Raw genomic sequence first — 15,509 nt, 5'->3', positions numbered from 1 at the left:
GGGCGGCAGCGGCGGCGCGGGCGGGTGGGCGGCGGCGCGTCCCGGCAGGTCCAGGTCCGGCCCCGGCGACGCCGCGACGCGCCTCCTTCTCGCGCCGGCGGGACGCGGCTCCGGTGCCGCCCCGGTCCGAGGCGGCGGCGGCTGCGGGCGGCTGGGCGCGGGGCCGCTCCGCTCCCTCCGCCTCCGGCTCGGGCAGGCCCGCAGCGGCAGCGGCGGCGGCGGGAGCGCGGCGGGCGCGGGGGCGGCCCTGTCAGGGGCGGCGGGGGCGGCCTGGGCGGCGCTCAGGACTGCGCGGCGGCGAGGCCGGCGGCGGCGGCTGCGGCTCCCGGGGCCGTCGCGCTGAGGTGCGGAGCTGCCACCGCGGCCATCTTGTTGCTCTAACTGACAAGAACCCCCCTCCCCCCGCTTCAACCAGACGGGGCGCTCGCGCCCCCTTCCCCGCCCGGCGCTGGCCTCCAACAGGAAGTCGTCCCGGCCCCTGGCACGTGACTCCCACCGCATCTGCATACCGGAGGGCAAACTGGCCAATCGGCGCTCTGTGCTAGAGCTCCGCCCCCGCGCGCCCCTCCCCGGCCCATTGGCTCGTCTCGGCCATGCCACGCCTCCTCCTTTCCCCTTAATACCCGCCCGCGCCGCGGCCCCCCCCAGACCGCGCGGGGAGCGCGCAGGGGTGCGAGCGGCGAGTGCGCGCCTGTCCCGGGAGCTCGGGCTCCTCCCGGGGGTTCGTGGAGACCTGCGCAGCGTCCTTCGCAGTCGCTGCCTGCCCTCCCGCCTCTGAGTGCGGTGGCTCCGTGACAGCGCGCCGGCCGGAGGGGCGCCGACCGCGGTCCGCTCGGTTCTCCAGGCCAGCTTTGTGCGGTGTCTACGACCGGCGGCGCTGCTTCCCTATGCGGCGCCCGGCGCCCGCTGCGGCGCGCGTCCCACCCGTGCCGTGCACACGCCTTGCACCTCCCCTCCGTGCACACACGTACACTAGTCGGCTGGGGCCCCTGCGCGTCCGGCCCTCCTTTGCGCACAGCGACTCTCCGGGGAGCCCCCAGCTACGAGCAAAACAAGCCTCGCTGCGAAGCAGCCCCCCAGGGAGACGTCCCTCTCCCCGGGAGCAAACACCCTCACCCTGCCGCGCAAACAGAACAGCCTGTCGGGGCCAAGCCCGGGCGCTCCGGCCCTACACACCCCACGGTTCCTTCCCGCCGCGATCCTCCGTGCCACGGCTCCTCTCCGACATGCATTATTCATTAATGGTAGGTAAGATCAGGCGCAATGTACAATCGGAAAAGTCCCTTTTTAACTTTCGGTTCAAGCCACGGAAAGGTTTGGAAACCAAGAATTTTCTCCATTGCTATGAAAGGTGGTGGGAGCAGGCTCGCTTCTCCCCGTCGTGCGGTGCAGGCCGGGCGGTGCGGCTTGCAAGTTGGTGCTGGAAGGGGCAGTTCCCTGCCTACGTGTCCCCATCTTGCAGAGGAGACAATAACACTCGCACTTTCGCAATGAGATCTGGTGACCGCGAGTGTCAGGCTTTGAAACGTCCGTGGATGAAAGAGACACAACAAATTCCTTCAGGGTCCCACGAGCTCCGAAGGCTTCTTTCTTCTCACTGCCATGTTTTAAACCCTCCAGTTGTCAGATGCACAAACCACTCTCCAAAGTCGTCTTCACGTTCCTGTTGTGTTGTGTGTTTCCTCTCCCGAAAACCCACATCCCTTAGAAGGGATCTGAAGGCAGACGGAGGTGACATGAAGGTTTCTGTCTTTTCTGTCCAACATTTTATTTACATTAATTTAATTCTCGACTGCAGAGAACATGCATCTTTTGTGTTTCCCAAAGGTAGTGGTAACATCGCATGCTCCAGGAGGGAGTGCAAAACGACATCTTCAAAATATGCAGCATCCAGAAAGAAGATTGCTAAATAAATGAAGAACCGGGGTATCTGGGTGGGCCAACATTGTAATAAGCAGAATGTCACTTTTTGGAAAATTGAACCAAAATTGCATTTCTGATAGTGTCCTCGGTGTTGAATTTGTGACGCTGACCTCTCAGCTCCTGGCTGTCTGATTCCCTTCATTATCCTCCTCCCTCAGCTTAACCAGGCAAAATAGTTGTCTGCTCTTATTATCTTAGACTCTGAACACATGGAAGAAAGGCAGCACCATAGACACTGTATTTCCTGAACCCCAAATGAAACTCATGGTTTGGCATGTAGACTTGTGGCTGGAGAGAGAATATTTGAAACCAGAGTTGACCAAGAAATGTTGAGGCCATGAGTCTGGGGATTGCATATCACAGTGTCCCTCATTGGTAGCTGTTTGGACTGATAACGTTTGAGTAAGTCGTAAAATGAGTATGTTCATATTTGGGGTCTGTCGTTCTCAATCCTGCTGCCACCACCTTGTAACTAAGGCATAAGTTGATCATCTATAAAAAGTGGGCAACACCAACAAAATTACATTTAAGAGGATTAAATGTTAAATGTAGCTCTTAAGTTAAAAAGACAACTAATTAAGGACAGATGGAGAAGACCTGGCTGGATACGAGGTCATGTAAAAAAATTCTAGTTGTAGGTGACTACATGCTCAACAGGGCTAAAGGGGGGAAATGGTTTGTTATTAATAAAAAATATATGACCTGCATTAAAATAGGTGTCCAGTTCAAGAGACTGTGCTTTGAGCTGGTCAGATCTCAAATGGACTATTATGGCCTGTTTTGGACACTATGTTGTAAGAAAGAAATTGGCAAAGTTAGAAATTGTGTCAGGGATACAGCTAGTTGTTGATGGAAATCCTCGATCTTTGAGCAGTGGCTAAAGGAGCAGAAGAGATTGGCGTAGGGAGGAAGAGACAGGCAGGACAGGATGAGTGTCTTCAAATATTTAAGAAACTCCTACGTACAAATAGACAAAGATCTATTCTGTGAGAACTTGGGAGGCAGACCTGGGGTCAGTGGGTTAAAGATATTAGAGGCAAATTTTGGCTCACTTCAAGAATCATGAGAGTTATCCATAGAAACTCCATTTTCAAATAAGTAGTAAGATTCACATCTATGGAGGGGTCTAGGCAGAAAGGGTGATCATGTCCCTGTCTCCATGGATATAGCAAAATAGATTATTGAATTGAGCAAAAAGGTTGACTAGCTCAGCAGTTCTCAATGTGTGCTCCTTGGACCAGCAGCATGGGTACCACCTAGCAGCTTGTTAGAATTGCGACTTCTCAGAACCCCTGCCAGACCTACTGGAATCAGAACCTCTGGGGGTGGGGCCCAGGTATCTGTGGCTTAACCAGCCCTCCAGGTGATTCTGATGCACACTGAAGTTTGAGAAGAATCATAAAGGGCACCTTTTCCTGGGATTCTGTTAGAACGTGATACCCCACTCCACTGTGGCTGCCTCCCAGAGTCCCTGCTTCCATCCCTCCTCCTATATCTGTTAAGTCTATGAGTATAATTTGCATCCTGCTGGTGGACTCTTAAGTGGAAAAGCTTCAGGACTCAAACAAATGGTTGCTTTTCAATGAAAATGTAAGGAAGCTGATCTCAGTTTCCCCTGCTCATCACCAGTAGATAGCAACTGGTTTGGCTCTAAAGAAACCTGATAAACTTGCAAAGGCTTTTCAGACAGCAGCAAGGCATGAGGCATTGGTTCCCGAACTTTCTGTTGACACCAGGGTAGCTTGTTTATGATACAGATTCACTGTAGGTCCAGGTGTGGCTCAGGAGTCTACAGTCTAACCAGCTCCCCAAAGTGCTTCTGGTGCACTTGACCTCCCATTGCACTAGGAATGACACTGGATTAAAGAGAAAAAACTTAAAAGAAGCGTAAGGGTGAGTCCCAATTCTACTGCTCACTAGTTTGACTTTGAACATTTATTGAACATGTATTAAGTGCCAGGCAGTGGCTAGGTGCTGGGATTTAAAGCTGCAAGCCATGGTTAAGATACGATTACAATACATACAAGGGGCTGAAGGAGGCAGGGGACACCCTGGTCATTCCAAAGAGCCCAGAAAGACATCCCAGAGGACCTCAGATCCTAGTCTTGAAGGTACAAGGGGAGCAGCAATGGGCAGACGCAGAGGGAAGGACATTGAAGAAAGGGGGAACAGCCTGTATAAAGAAAACAGAAGGGAGCTTGCAGCACAGTACTTTCAGGGGCCATGAGGCGCCCGTAGGGCTGCACCAGCTCAGGTATGGGGGAAGGGAGAGATAGCAGGGCCCAGGTTACTAGGAACGTCTCATGTCACGTTAAGGAGTTTGGGCTTTATCCTGAAGGCAGCATGCAGCCAGGAAGTTAGAACCTGTGGAAACACCTAGGGTGGCAACAGAAGATCTGTTTGAAAGATAATTTTAACTTAGACTCTGGGGGTCTTGGGGACTGATGTGTATGGAGAGTGCGGAAGACGGTGAAGGATATTGCCCAGCTGTCTTGCTCGGTGAAAGAGGAAGAATGGTGAGGTGGGGCAGGGGCTACAGGAGGAGGAGGAGGCTGTGCCGGAGGCCTGAGGTGGGACCTTGAGGAAGAAGGGGTGACTGTGGTCCGGTACATGTGGAATTGGAGGCACCTGGGGAATGTGAGTGGCGATGGTCGCATCTGGGGCGTCTGGGCTGGAGAAATCTCTCCAGGGTGGTCTGCACGGGGCTGGCAGCCGAAGGCAGGGACGTAGATGGTTGGCTCGGGGTGAGGGTTAGGGGGGCGATAAGAAGGCTGAGTACTGAGCCCGAGGAACACCGAGGAGAGAAGAAGACCCTATAGGAGTCTGAGAAGGGACAGCCAGAGATGCCACATTCCACCGGGGGAAACAGACCAAAAGAGGACAGGGTTCGAAGAAGGAGCAGGTGGACAGCAGGGTGGCAGCAAGGTCCCTATGATGAGAACGGGAAAGTGTCCACGGAGTTGGGCAGCCGTGAGGTCATTCTGTCCTCAGCAAGGGCAGTGCGGAAGCTGGAGCAGCAGGCTGCAAGGGGGGCAGGAGGCTGCGGGTGGGGCTGAGAGCAAGGAGGGACCGTGTTTCTAAGTTTGCACATTGTTAGGTGTTGACTTGTGTCCCCCGCCCCAAGACAGGCTGAAGTCCTAACCCCCAGTAGCTGTGACTGTGACCTTATTTGGAAATAGTCTTTGCAGCTTCAGTCAGTTGAGGTGAAGTCATTAGGGTGGTTCCTAATCCAACGTGACTGGTGTCCTGATAAAAAGGGGAAATTTGACGCAGAGATGCACACGTGGGAAGAAGCCGTGTGAAGATGAAGGCAGAGGTCGGGGTGATGCTTCTATAAGCCAGGGACACCCAAGATGCACGAAACCACCTGGGGCAGGGGAGAGGCCTGGGACAGGTTCTCCCTCACAGCCTCAGAAGGAGCCAGCCCTGCCGACACCTTATCTTGGACTTCTGGGCCCCAGAATGGGAGAGAAGAGGTTTCTGTTGCTTAAGCCACCCAGTCTGTGGTACTTGTGAGGACAGCCCCAGGACACTCACACGCCGTAAAAGGAAGGCATGTGACTGGAGGGCGCTGTGAGGCCAGAAAGTGGTTTTCGTTTGTTGTTGTTGTTAAGAGCCAGCAGAGAGGACACAGCGAAGAGGAAGATGTTGCTTTGCTTGTTGTAAAGGGGTTGAGTATGGAGTGAGAAACGTCGTTGGACAGATGGTGGGGGGGACCCTGCAAAGGCGGCAGGGAGAGAGAAGGTCACTTCCGTTCCTGAGACCAGAGGGAGGCGATGGCGACAGCTGCAGAGGCAGGTAAGTCTGCACACGTGCATGTGTGTGTGTGTGTGTGCGCGTGAGTCGTGTGTGTGTGCATACATGTGTGCACAAGTCGTGTGTGTGTGTGCATGCACGCATTTGTGTGAGTGTATGCATCAGTGCTTCTGTGTGTGCACATGCATGCACACACGTGAGTGTGCACAAGTCTTGCGTGTGCACGTGTGTGTGTGTCAGTGCTTGTACATGTGTGCACACAAGCGCATGCGTGTGTTGGGGGGTGGTTTGCAAAAAATGGAGGACGTTACACTCAGTCTTTTTTATTTCTTTGGTGAAGTTGAAAGTGGCCTAAGATTTCTTCTAGGTCTAAAATTCTTTTTTTAGATCTTTCGGAGCTCAAGAGCTATTGACTACAAACTATTGTTTGATTCTATATTAATTGGATTACTTTTTAATTTACTACCTGTGGTGTATTAAACCTAATAGGAAAACATAGTAACCCTTGAAAACACAGCAAACAAGAAACCTTGTATCTTTGCCTGTTGCTAAGACAAATTCCAACCCCCAAACTATATGGGACCACATATGGAAACTATGAAAGGCGTATTTCATTTGTCTTTCTTTGGGTCTGAATCATAAAGTGACACTTTCAACGTCGTGGAGGTGGACGTCGTGCAGAACTCTCTTTCCATTGGGTCTATTCCTGTGAGAATCAGCAAAAATCTGTGGAGGGCGTCTAGGTGTGGAACATGAGATGACTGATGTCATTATGAGGATGTTACCTGTACGGGGGGCTCAGGTGCTTAAAACAGCTTCATTTATCTGGGCCCTGTGATACTGGGACGATGGCTTTGGGGGCATTGCAGTTTCTTTGATCTAGTTCCACCAAATTGGCAATCTGGTGTACCAGGGAGAGAGATAAGGTGGTTTAGGTTGCAGAGTCTCATTCTGGGGTAGAAGGAGGCTCACTCACAGGCCCTCACCCAGATGGGCTTCTCTGAGGCCCGATCCTGCTGATAGATCTCGTGATAAACTAGGAGTGGGGCTTTGTGTCAGCAGCAACTCCTGGATTTGCCATCTGAGTGGACTCCTTGTTCTAGGGTGAGCTCCTTCCTCCTGGCATTAATTAAACGAATATTTGCAAGCACCTGGCACAGGCAAAGCACTGCAGACGTTCCAGGGTCATGTGGCCACCCCTCCTGCCCACCCTCCTGAGCTGCTGATAATCTGAGCAAGGACATGGTAAAGGTGTAAATAATTTTACCTCCCTGTTCTACTTTTTCTTCTTTCTGCAACATTTATCACCTTCCGTGATATATAATTTGGTTTGTATTGTGTTTGTTGTTGGTCGTCCCCCGACGAGAACATGAGCTCCACCAGCGCAAGATCTTTGCGTGTTTTGTTCACTGATGTATCTCAAGCACCTAGAACAGCCGGCACTGGGTGCTCAATAGATTTATCTCTGTTGAATTCATGAATTAAGCTATGATAAATGTCATAAGAAAGGTAACGTCAAAGAGCTGTAGTGGAAGTCACCTCTAGGTATTAGGTGTGAGGGATGGAAAGGCTCCCAAGGGATATGGCATTCAGAATGGCTTTAGAGGGGTGGATGGGGCTCCTCCCTCCCTCCCTCGCTCCCTTCCTTCCATCTTCTCTCCCTCCCTTTCTTCCTTCCTCTTTTTCTTTTTTGTTAGTAGTGTACCAATTATTTGGAGACTTGGGACAACACAGAGAAGAAATACCAGAATGTTTGACATTTAAAGCGGATATTTCCTGAGACCTTTGTAGAGCCCAAATTAAAAAAAAAACTTTAATATAATACATAATTTTAAATTTTCTCCCCTTCCCAAGTAAACCAAAATGCATGCTTAAATTGTGAGTAGACAACAAGCTTGACTATTTTGGTTATCTGTTGCTGAGAAACAAATTACCCCAACATTTAGCAGCTTAAAACAACAAACATGTACATATCACACGGTTTCTGAGAATCAGGAGTCCAGGAGGAGCCTGGCTGGCTGAGTCTTTCATGAGGTTGCAATCAAGGCGTTGACCTGGTCTGAAATCTCTGAAGGTTTGCCTGGAGCTGGAGGATCTACTCCAAACCCACCCGGGTGGCTGTCGGCAGGAAGCGTCAGTGTCTTGACTCCTGGACCTCCCCATAAGGCCTCTCACAACACGCTTACCCCAAAGTGAGTAATCCAGAGAGAGCATCATGACCGAAGCCAAAGTCCTTTATAACTTAATATCAGAAGCAACATGCTAGCACTTCTGCCAGACGCTACAGTCACACAGACCAACCCTGGCCCAGTGGGAGGGGATGTAGGGTGTCAACATCCCCTCCCTGGAGGGGAGGTGGAGCTCACTGGGGTCATCTTGGAGGCTGGAACCGTAACAAAAAATCCACGTTGAGATGCAAACGTCGGGAGGTCACTCAGGCTCGTTACCAACACACAGGATCCAAATTCATGGCTAAGCACGATTCAGATCATGACCCTCATTGTTGTTGTGGCCTTACAGGTTCTCGCTGAATGGTTGGCAAGCGGGGGTGGGGCAGGTCTGCTGGGAATGCCATGTTTTGGGGATTCCCTTCACCTTCCCTGGACCCATTTCCTTTTTCTCATACCAATGCGATTGAACCACATTACGAAGGTCCCCTCCAGCTCCCAAACTCTGTGACACAGGAATTCAGTTTTAGTGGTTCAGTGCGTGGATGGCTATAGCAAGAGAAAGTCCTCAAAGGGGAGGTGGCATCTGTACTTGAAAAATGCTGCCATATTTAGATGGATGGAATGTGTCCCATCCTATGTGTGGAACTAAGAGAGGTGACAGCAAGATCTGCTGGCTGGGATTACAGAAGGTTCCCATCAGGAGACAGAAACTAAACATTTGGGTAAGTGAATGCACCCCTGGGCTCAGCTGAGCTTTGGGAAATGGCTCCAGAGCTGGTCAAGGTGGTAGAGATGACTCCACCAAAATCCACACTGCTCTTCTACGGTGTGAATTTTCACTGATCAGAGGCTATCCTGCCAAGACTACAATTCCCAGAACCCCCTTCTCGTCTAGGCAGGACAAGTGACCAAGTCTGGACAAAGGAAGGTGAGCAGAAGTGATGGGATTCAGATTCACTTCTGCACCAAGGCGAGTGGGGGGCAGTGGTGCTTTCTCCTCCGGCTCTTTCCCCTCCTGCCTGGATGCAGAGAACCCAGTAGAGGGAAGAGCCTCCAAGTGAAAAGGGCCTGTGCTTCTGAACTTCAAGAGGAGAAAAATCTAAAAACCAGAAACACCAGATAAGTGGAAAATGCACTTGTGTTAAGTGAATCCATTGAGAGGTTGGGGCTTATTTGTTATAGCAGCTACCACCACCCTAATACACAGTGGGAAACCTTTGTAAAGTCTTTTCCTAGGGGCTTCGAAAGAAAAATAGTCTTGGGAAGATGACTATGCTGTGGATAGTTAGGATGATGTAATAAGGGGGGAGAACCACTGAAGGCAAAGAAATTAGTTGGGAAGCTGTTACAGAGGTTGAAACATGATATCACGTGAAGACACACGGCATCTCAGCCCTGCTCTGCTTTGTGGCAGGATTCATGGAAAAGACAAAAGTAACAATAACCTTTTATTCTTTACTTATTACATGCTAGGTGTTACACTATACACTTTAGATATGTTACCTCATTTAGTATTTTTAGTTCTTATTTAATTTTTTCTGTTGCTACATTGTATGCATTAAGAACTATTTTAAAAAGCAAACTAATCCATGTATTATATACAGTTTCAAAAGGCAATTTCATATTACTAGTCTTGAAACAGAACAAATGAAAAAGCCCAGTCTCACGCCTCCCATACCTCCATGGTCTCGGTTTCTACCCTCAGAGGCAACCACTTTCAAATTTTTTGGTGGTTTCTTCTTCATTTGCCTGTTTCTAAATAATAGGTTTATACTCTTCCTTCTTGATTTTTCTATTTTAACATCATGACTTCCTACTCTAGAGGACGAGAATTTGTCTCTTCTATACTACCTGCCATCAGCCCACACTTCCCCTCCCTCACATGGATAAGGTTTGAACATCAGAAATGGCAGGGAATTTTCCAGACAGGAAAAACAAACATAGTGATAGTAAGAATAATGCCTAGGTTATCCCTAGAGGGTTAGAAGGAAACAAAGCTAGAAAGGTTGGAACCAGAGCATGGAGAGCCACCAGGCTAGGAAATGAGAACTTAATCTAGTGGGCAGTAGGGAGCCATTGAAAGTTTAAGGCAGGGAGTGACATGAGAAAAGCTGCACTAGGGCACGATTATCCAGGCAGTATCTGTAGGATGGATCGGGGCAGGGATCATATACAGTCCAAACAATTGGTTGTTCACTCATTCATTCATTCATTCCTCCATTCACTTATTCTGTCAACTTTCTCATCTCCATTCACATATGAGCCCTGGTTAATGCCGTCTCTCCTACTGGACCGTAGCTGCCACGCTGACGCTTTGGGTTGCTACTCTGTCTCAGCGCTGGCCCAGTGCCTGGCACACAGTAGGCATTTAATAAATGTTGAATAAAGGAAAGATGGATATGGTAAGGTGGAGATAAGTAGGGTGGTGGCCCAGAAGAAATCGCTGGAGGCATTTTAGAGAGACAAACTTGGCCACTAAGTGGGGGCAGGAGACGGGGCTGTCAAAGTGACTCCTGATATGAGCCTGGGTGAATGATGGTTTCAGGAGCAGGAATGGGAGGGTTTGAGGGCGGTCGGTTAACTGCCAGATGATAGTTTGTCCTTAATAATATTTGACTAAACAAATCACACGCTGCTGTTAAGTCTGTTGCTAAAGCCAACCATGGGAGCCTCAACCCTGTTTCGCCTACACCGTTTTCTCACCGTGTTATCCCAGATGCACGACGTTGCGCTCAGACGCCCGCTGTGCTCCGACAGTGGTGCTGGATTCCCGCTGGATTCCTTCTGGCCACTTTATGAAGTGCCCAGCTGATGCCACGTGAGCAGACCCTGCCCAGTTGGTCGCCGTTACATCCCCAGCGTGTGTGCTGCATGACAGGTGCTCAATGAATGTTCGTGGGGTGAATAAGCGACTTTCTGTATCGGACATTACTGGCTTACCTCTGCTTGGGGTTGTCCGGGAGGCGCCATCACGGTGACACCAGAAGTGAAGAGGAGGTGCGCATCAGAGCAATGCGGGCGGGGCCCGCGTTCCGGGCTCGGGTTCCCTATACGTGAAGCTGGGGAAGCCGGTCTGGGTAATGGGGGCAGATCTCTCTACCTGGTAGTTTGGGGAATGGAAACTAGTCTGACCTCACACACTCAGCTGCTATTCTTGCTAAAATGAATATGCTGAATATTTTTGGAGAGTGGAACCAGAGAGAGAAATTCACTGGCTGAGGGCCGCTGCCCAAGCCCCAGGTTTCAATCAGTGGATACACTAGAAGTGAGAGCAAGTCTACCCGGAGCCAGTCACGGCATTGCCAGTCTCCTGGGATGTAAGTGTGCTTCCCTCCTCCTGGGGACAGGCCCTGCCCTTAGACCCATGGGAGGAAGCTCCAGGGAGGTGCCTTGTGTCGATGCTCGAAGTCCCCTCTGGAATGAAGCCTTTACTTTGGGAAGTGTGATTCTGGGAATTATCACTGAAATCTGTCTCATCTACAGCTGTGCTTCAAAGGCCAATGTCCGCTGGAGAAGTACAGAATTGGGATTCCAACATCTATTAAAAGAATCCATCTTCCTTCAAGGAGACTGCATGAGGTACCCTGTAAACATGTTCCTACAGGGCGCTGCTCATCTTGAACCCCACAGGACAAAATGAGTATATTCTGGTGTGTGTGTGTGCATCTCTAGCCAGAAGTGGGGGGAAAAAACCCAAAACCCAAACCAAGTGAAATTCAGAAGTTGCCAAACCTCTAAATTTGGCATCTGGTAGAATCTGGAGTTGGCCAAATGGTCCTGGGTGTTCATCTCTCATAACCCGGGCCGGGTCCCCAGCTGCCCGTTGTCACACCGCAGGTATGATGCGATGCTGGAACAAGGAAGGGCGAGAGAGCGAAGTTCCCACCCTAGTCTCGCATCATAGCAACCGCTTGCTTGTTTATTTTTGTTTATTTTATTCTTCCCTTCTGTGAAATAATACACACACTCTTTATGAAACAATGTAGAAGTTATGGAAAGACGGAGAGAAGAAAAATATCACATTGTCCCTCAAAGAAGCCTATGCTAACATTTGAAAATACTTCCCTGCAGACTCATATCTTAACATAATTAAAAAGAAACAAACCCATAGCTATGTTTATGCTCTACAAGTTGCTTTGAATTACTCTGTGGGGAAAAGAGAAACATGTTTAGGAGTAAGAAACTTTTTCACCTTATAATCTTTCATGTTATTACAATGAACTCTTTATAAGAACCAATTTAATAGAAGGCACACTGTTTTGTCAAATGAATTTGCCGTAATTTACATAACGAATCTCCTATTAGACATTAGGTCTAGGATGTTCAGTCGAAGTCCTCCTCTCTGAGCGGACCTGGGAGTGTGACTATCGCCTGGTGGCGCTGAAGGTGATGATGGTGATGGTGCCTTCCTAGGGACCAGCGTTGTTTCGCCACAGGCGTGTTTTAGCAAAACTGCCTCCCTGGCTTTTCTCCACCCATTTGCAATTGACATTTACCCCGGAAGGACAGGTTTTGGTAACTGCCACATTTATTTGGGAAAATCTTATTTCTGTTAATCTTTATTTTTACAGCAGGCAAAATAAGTGGGTCAGCTTTCTTGAATGAAAGCAGTTCTGATGTTGCCTTTGGGGGCCTCTGCCACTGAGCAGAGCTTCTTTCTGGGGCTCATGAAGGCCCCGCGTAGCCTCTGTGGCCAACCCGTGGTGGCAATAGATGCCTGTCGGTGGGGAGCGTGCAAACATCCCCCTGCTGAGCCAGGAAGCCTTTGACAGGCTCAGTTTACCTGCTGCCCCTTCCAAACCCAACTTCCTTCTCTGGCTCTGCAGGGAGGAGATGCTACAGGAGCTCAGAGACTGCGTGCCACGGGGTGGGACACAGCCCTTGCAAAGCCCAGCTTGGCAGAGGAACTGTCAGTGCAGCGACACCGCGGGGATCAGGGTTAAGACCTGCACTCTCCCAGCTCCCAGCTGGAGCGCCAGCTTGCCAAGCGGGAGAAAATCTCTCCAGAATCCTGTAAGTGACTAGCCCGGCTCCTCTGTGCAAGGACCTGTGTCAAAAGATCCAAGACACTTCCCTCCACTGTCTGGACACAACTGGGCCTTTGTAAGTTGGGGTCAAACACGGTTCCTAATTGGCAACATAAACAATGGGCCTCTGTTTGTTCCCAGAAGACAACACAGCTCTGCAGTGATGACACGTGTTTCGATGTACAAAAAAAAAAAAAAAGTGTCAGAGCCTGACATTTCAGCAAAAATCTCTTTGGAGAATCCTGCACTTATCACTAAAAGACCTTGTTAGACATCGTCCCAGTGGCTGCGGCAACCACCCCCCACCACTCGGCAGGCCACGGTCCCTTTGTAGCGATTCTGTGAGCTCCGGAGACCGCTGGGTGCGGAGCGGCCCACAGTGCAGTGATTAGCAGCATGAAAGGTTTCACCGGGCTTCATTTAAGGGTCTTTTCTGCCACAAAGCGCCTCCATCCCGGGCTCCAACTCCAACCGAACACAATAGCGGTCAGGAAGAAAGCAACCTCTCTTTCTGAGCACGAACGCCCCAGCGGTGGCCTTTGGGGAGGTGCAGTGCGCAGGGCCTTCGCACGACAGGGCCCTGTGGCCAGGCAGATGAGAAGACACCTGCAGCCAGGCCGTTGGCACAGGTAGGGGCGGTGCCCACGGCTTTTTGCGGTACAAACTTTGAGGAGTGGAGTCTCCAGGTGCACCCTGGTGCAGTAACCCCGTCACCCCCAGCCCGCCCTTCGCACCCCGCTCTGGCAGCCCATCGAGGCTGGGAGCAGGGAAGAGGCAGAGCCAGCCACTGCGCCTTGTGCACGGCTGTATTAGTCAGGGTTCTCCGGGGAAGCAGAGTCAGTAGGAGACAGAGAGAGAGAAAGAGAGAGGGACTTATTTTAAGGGATCGGCTCACATAATTGTGGGGGTCGGCAAGTCTGAAATCTGCAGGGCCGGCAGCAGGCTGGAGACCCAGGGGAGAATTGATGCTGCAGTCTTGAGTCCGCGGGCAGCGTTCCTTCTTCCTCGGGGACTTCAGTCTTTCTTCCCTTAAGGCCTTCTCCTGATTGGGTGAGGCACGTTACGGAGGGTGATTTGTTTTACTCGGAGTCCACTGATTTCAACATTCATTGCATCTCAACAAATCTGAAAAATACCTTCCCCGCAACATCCGGGCTGGTGTTTGACTGTATACTTTAGCCAAGCCAAGTTGTCACCTGAAGTTAACCAGCACAACCCCCCAGGTGCTCAGGGTGGTGGCACCCAGAAGCTGGTCTCTCAGTATTTGTAGACTGTAGAACGAGCAACTAGGTGTGCCCAGCCTTGTTTTCCTCCACAGGACCTACTCCTGTCCTACATCCCATCTGCTTGAATTAGCCATTTGCTATTGTCCATCCCAGATTTGGGTCTGTGTCATTTCCAGTACCTGGAGGAGTGCCTGGCACATAGTAGGCACTCAACACATCTTTGCCAACACCTCACTTTACCAGCACTTTTAGCCCTGTGGTCATTGTTGGCTTGTAGATTTTTCCTCCCACATTGAGGCCGTGAGACCCCGGAGGCCTGGGGCCATTCCAGCTACCTCGACTTCCCCTGGCCCTGCGCAGTGCCTGGCACAGACCGGCTTGGTCAGTAAGATGCTAAACGATTGAGTGAATCAATTGGCAACTTAATTAACAATCCTCACACCCCTGTGCGTTCTTGACAGTCTCCAAATCGCCATCCGCCCTTTGCTTTTGTCCCTACCCACAAGAAGGGACTATAATTTGCTGGCCACTGGGGGAAAATGAAGTCGTCCGGCCACCGTGTAGTCATGCCTAACGCACCTTCTGCCGGTTGTGGTCACCCTCCGGAGCCTGGGGGTGGGGCAGACTTTTATCTAAACCTCTCCGCAGGCCCCTTAATCAAGTGGAGGGGACCTCCAGTGATTTTGAGGGATTTATGGACACCCACCCACCATTCACAGAATTTTACAGCAATACAGATCCATTAGATGATCATTTAGAGAGAGATTAAAATAATGAAGGTGAGAATAAAGTAAAGACCTTGTCCTATCGGAACTCCATGAATCATCATCTGTGACTCAAAGAGAGAGTTATCATCCCAGCCCATTAAAGAAAGTTGTCAATTAGACACCAGTGAGACCTCAGAGAATTGTTCCCTGAAGAGGATTTTAGGAGGCAGCCACATCCCTGCGATGAATTTATCACCAAGGAGCCCAGCATGAGTCCCAGGTGAAGCTGGACGTATCTGAACACAAAGCACAGACTCCTCCGCCTCCCTGGTTCCAAGGAGAGTCAAGAAAAAGCAGACTGAGGCAGTCTTAGGAAATCCAGGACCACTGGGATGGGTGTCTGACGTCAGATCATCACCCATTCTTTAAAGAACTACATCTTCCTTACCGAATTCGAACTTTTAAAATGCTTCAGGTTGCATTTTTATAATAGCACATATTTAAAAGCAGCTCATTACAAAGTGATTAAATATCATTTCAATAGATTATTATGCAGCTGTTAAATGTTTATGAAAGCTGTAGGTTAACTGAGAAAAGTGAAGTGTTCAGTGAAAAAAAAGTAAAACATCAAACGTATAGGTAATGTGACCACAGCTACACGAAAATACCTACATGCAGAAAAAAGGCTAGAAGGAAAAG

Source organism: Propithecus coquereli, unplaced genomic scaffold, assembly GCF_000956105.1.
Source record: "Propithecus coquereli isolate 6110/MARCELLA unplaced genomic scaffold, Pcoq_1.0 Scaffold706, whole genome shotgun sequence".
Classification (NCBI taxonomy): domain Eukaryota; kingdom Metazoa; phylum Chordata; class Mammalia; order Primates; family Indriidae; genus Propithecus; species Propithecus coquereli.
Note: the sequence above shows the minus strand (reverse complement) of the source record.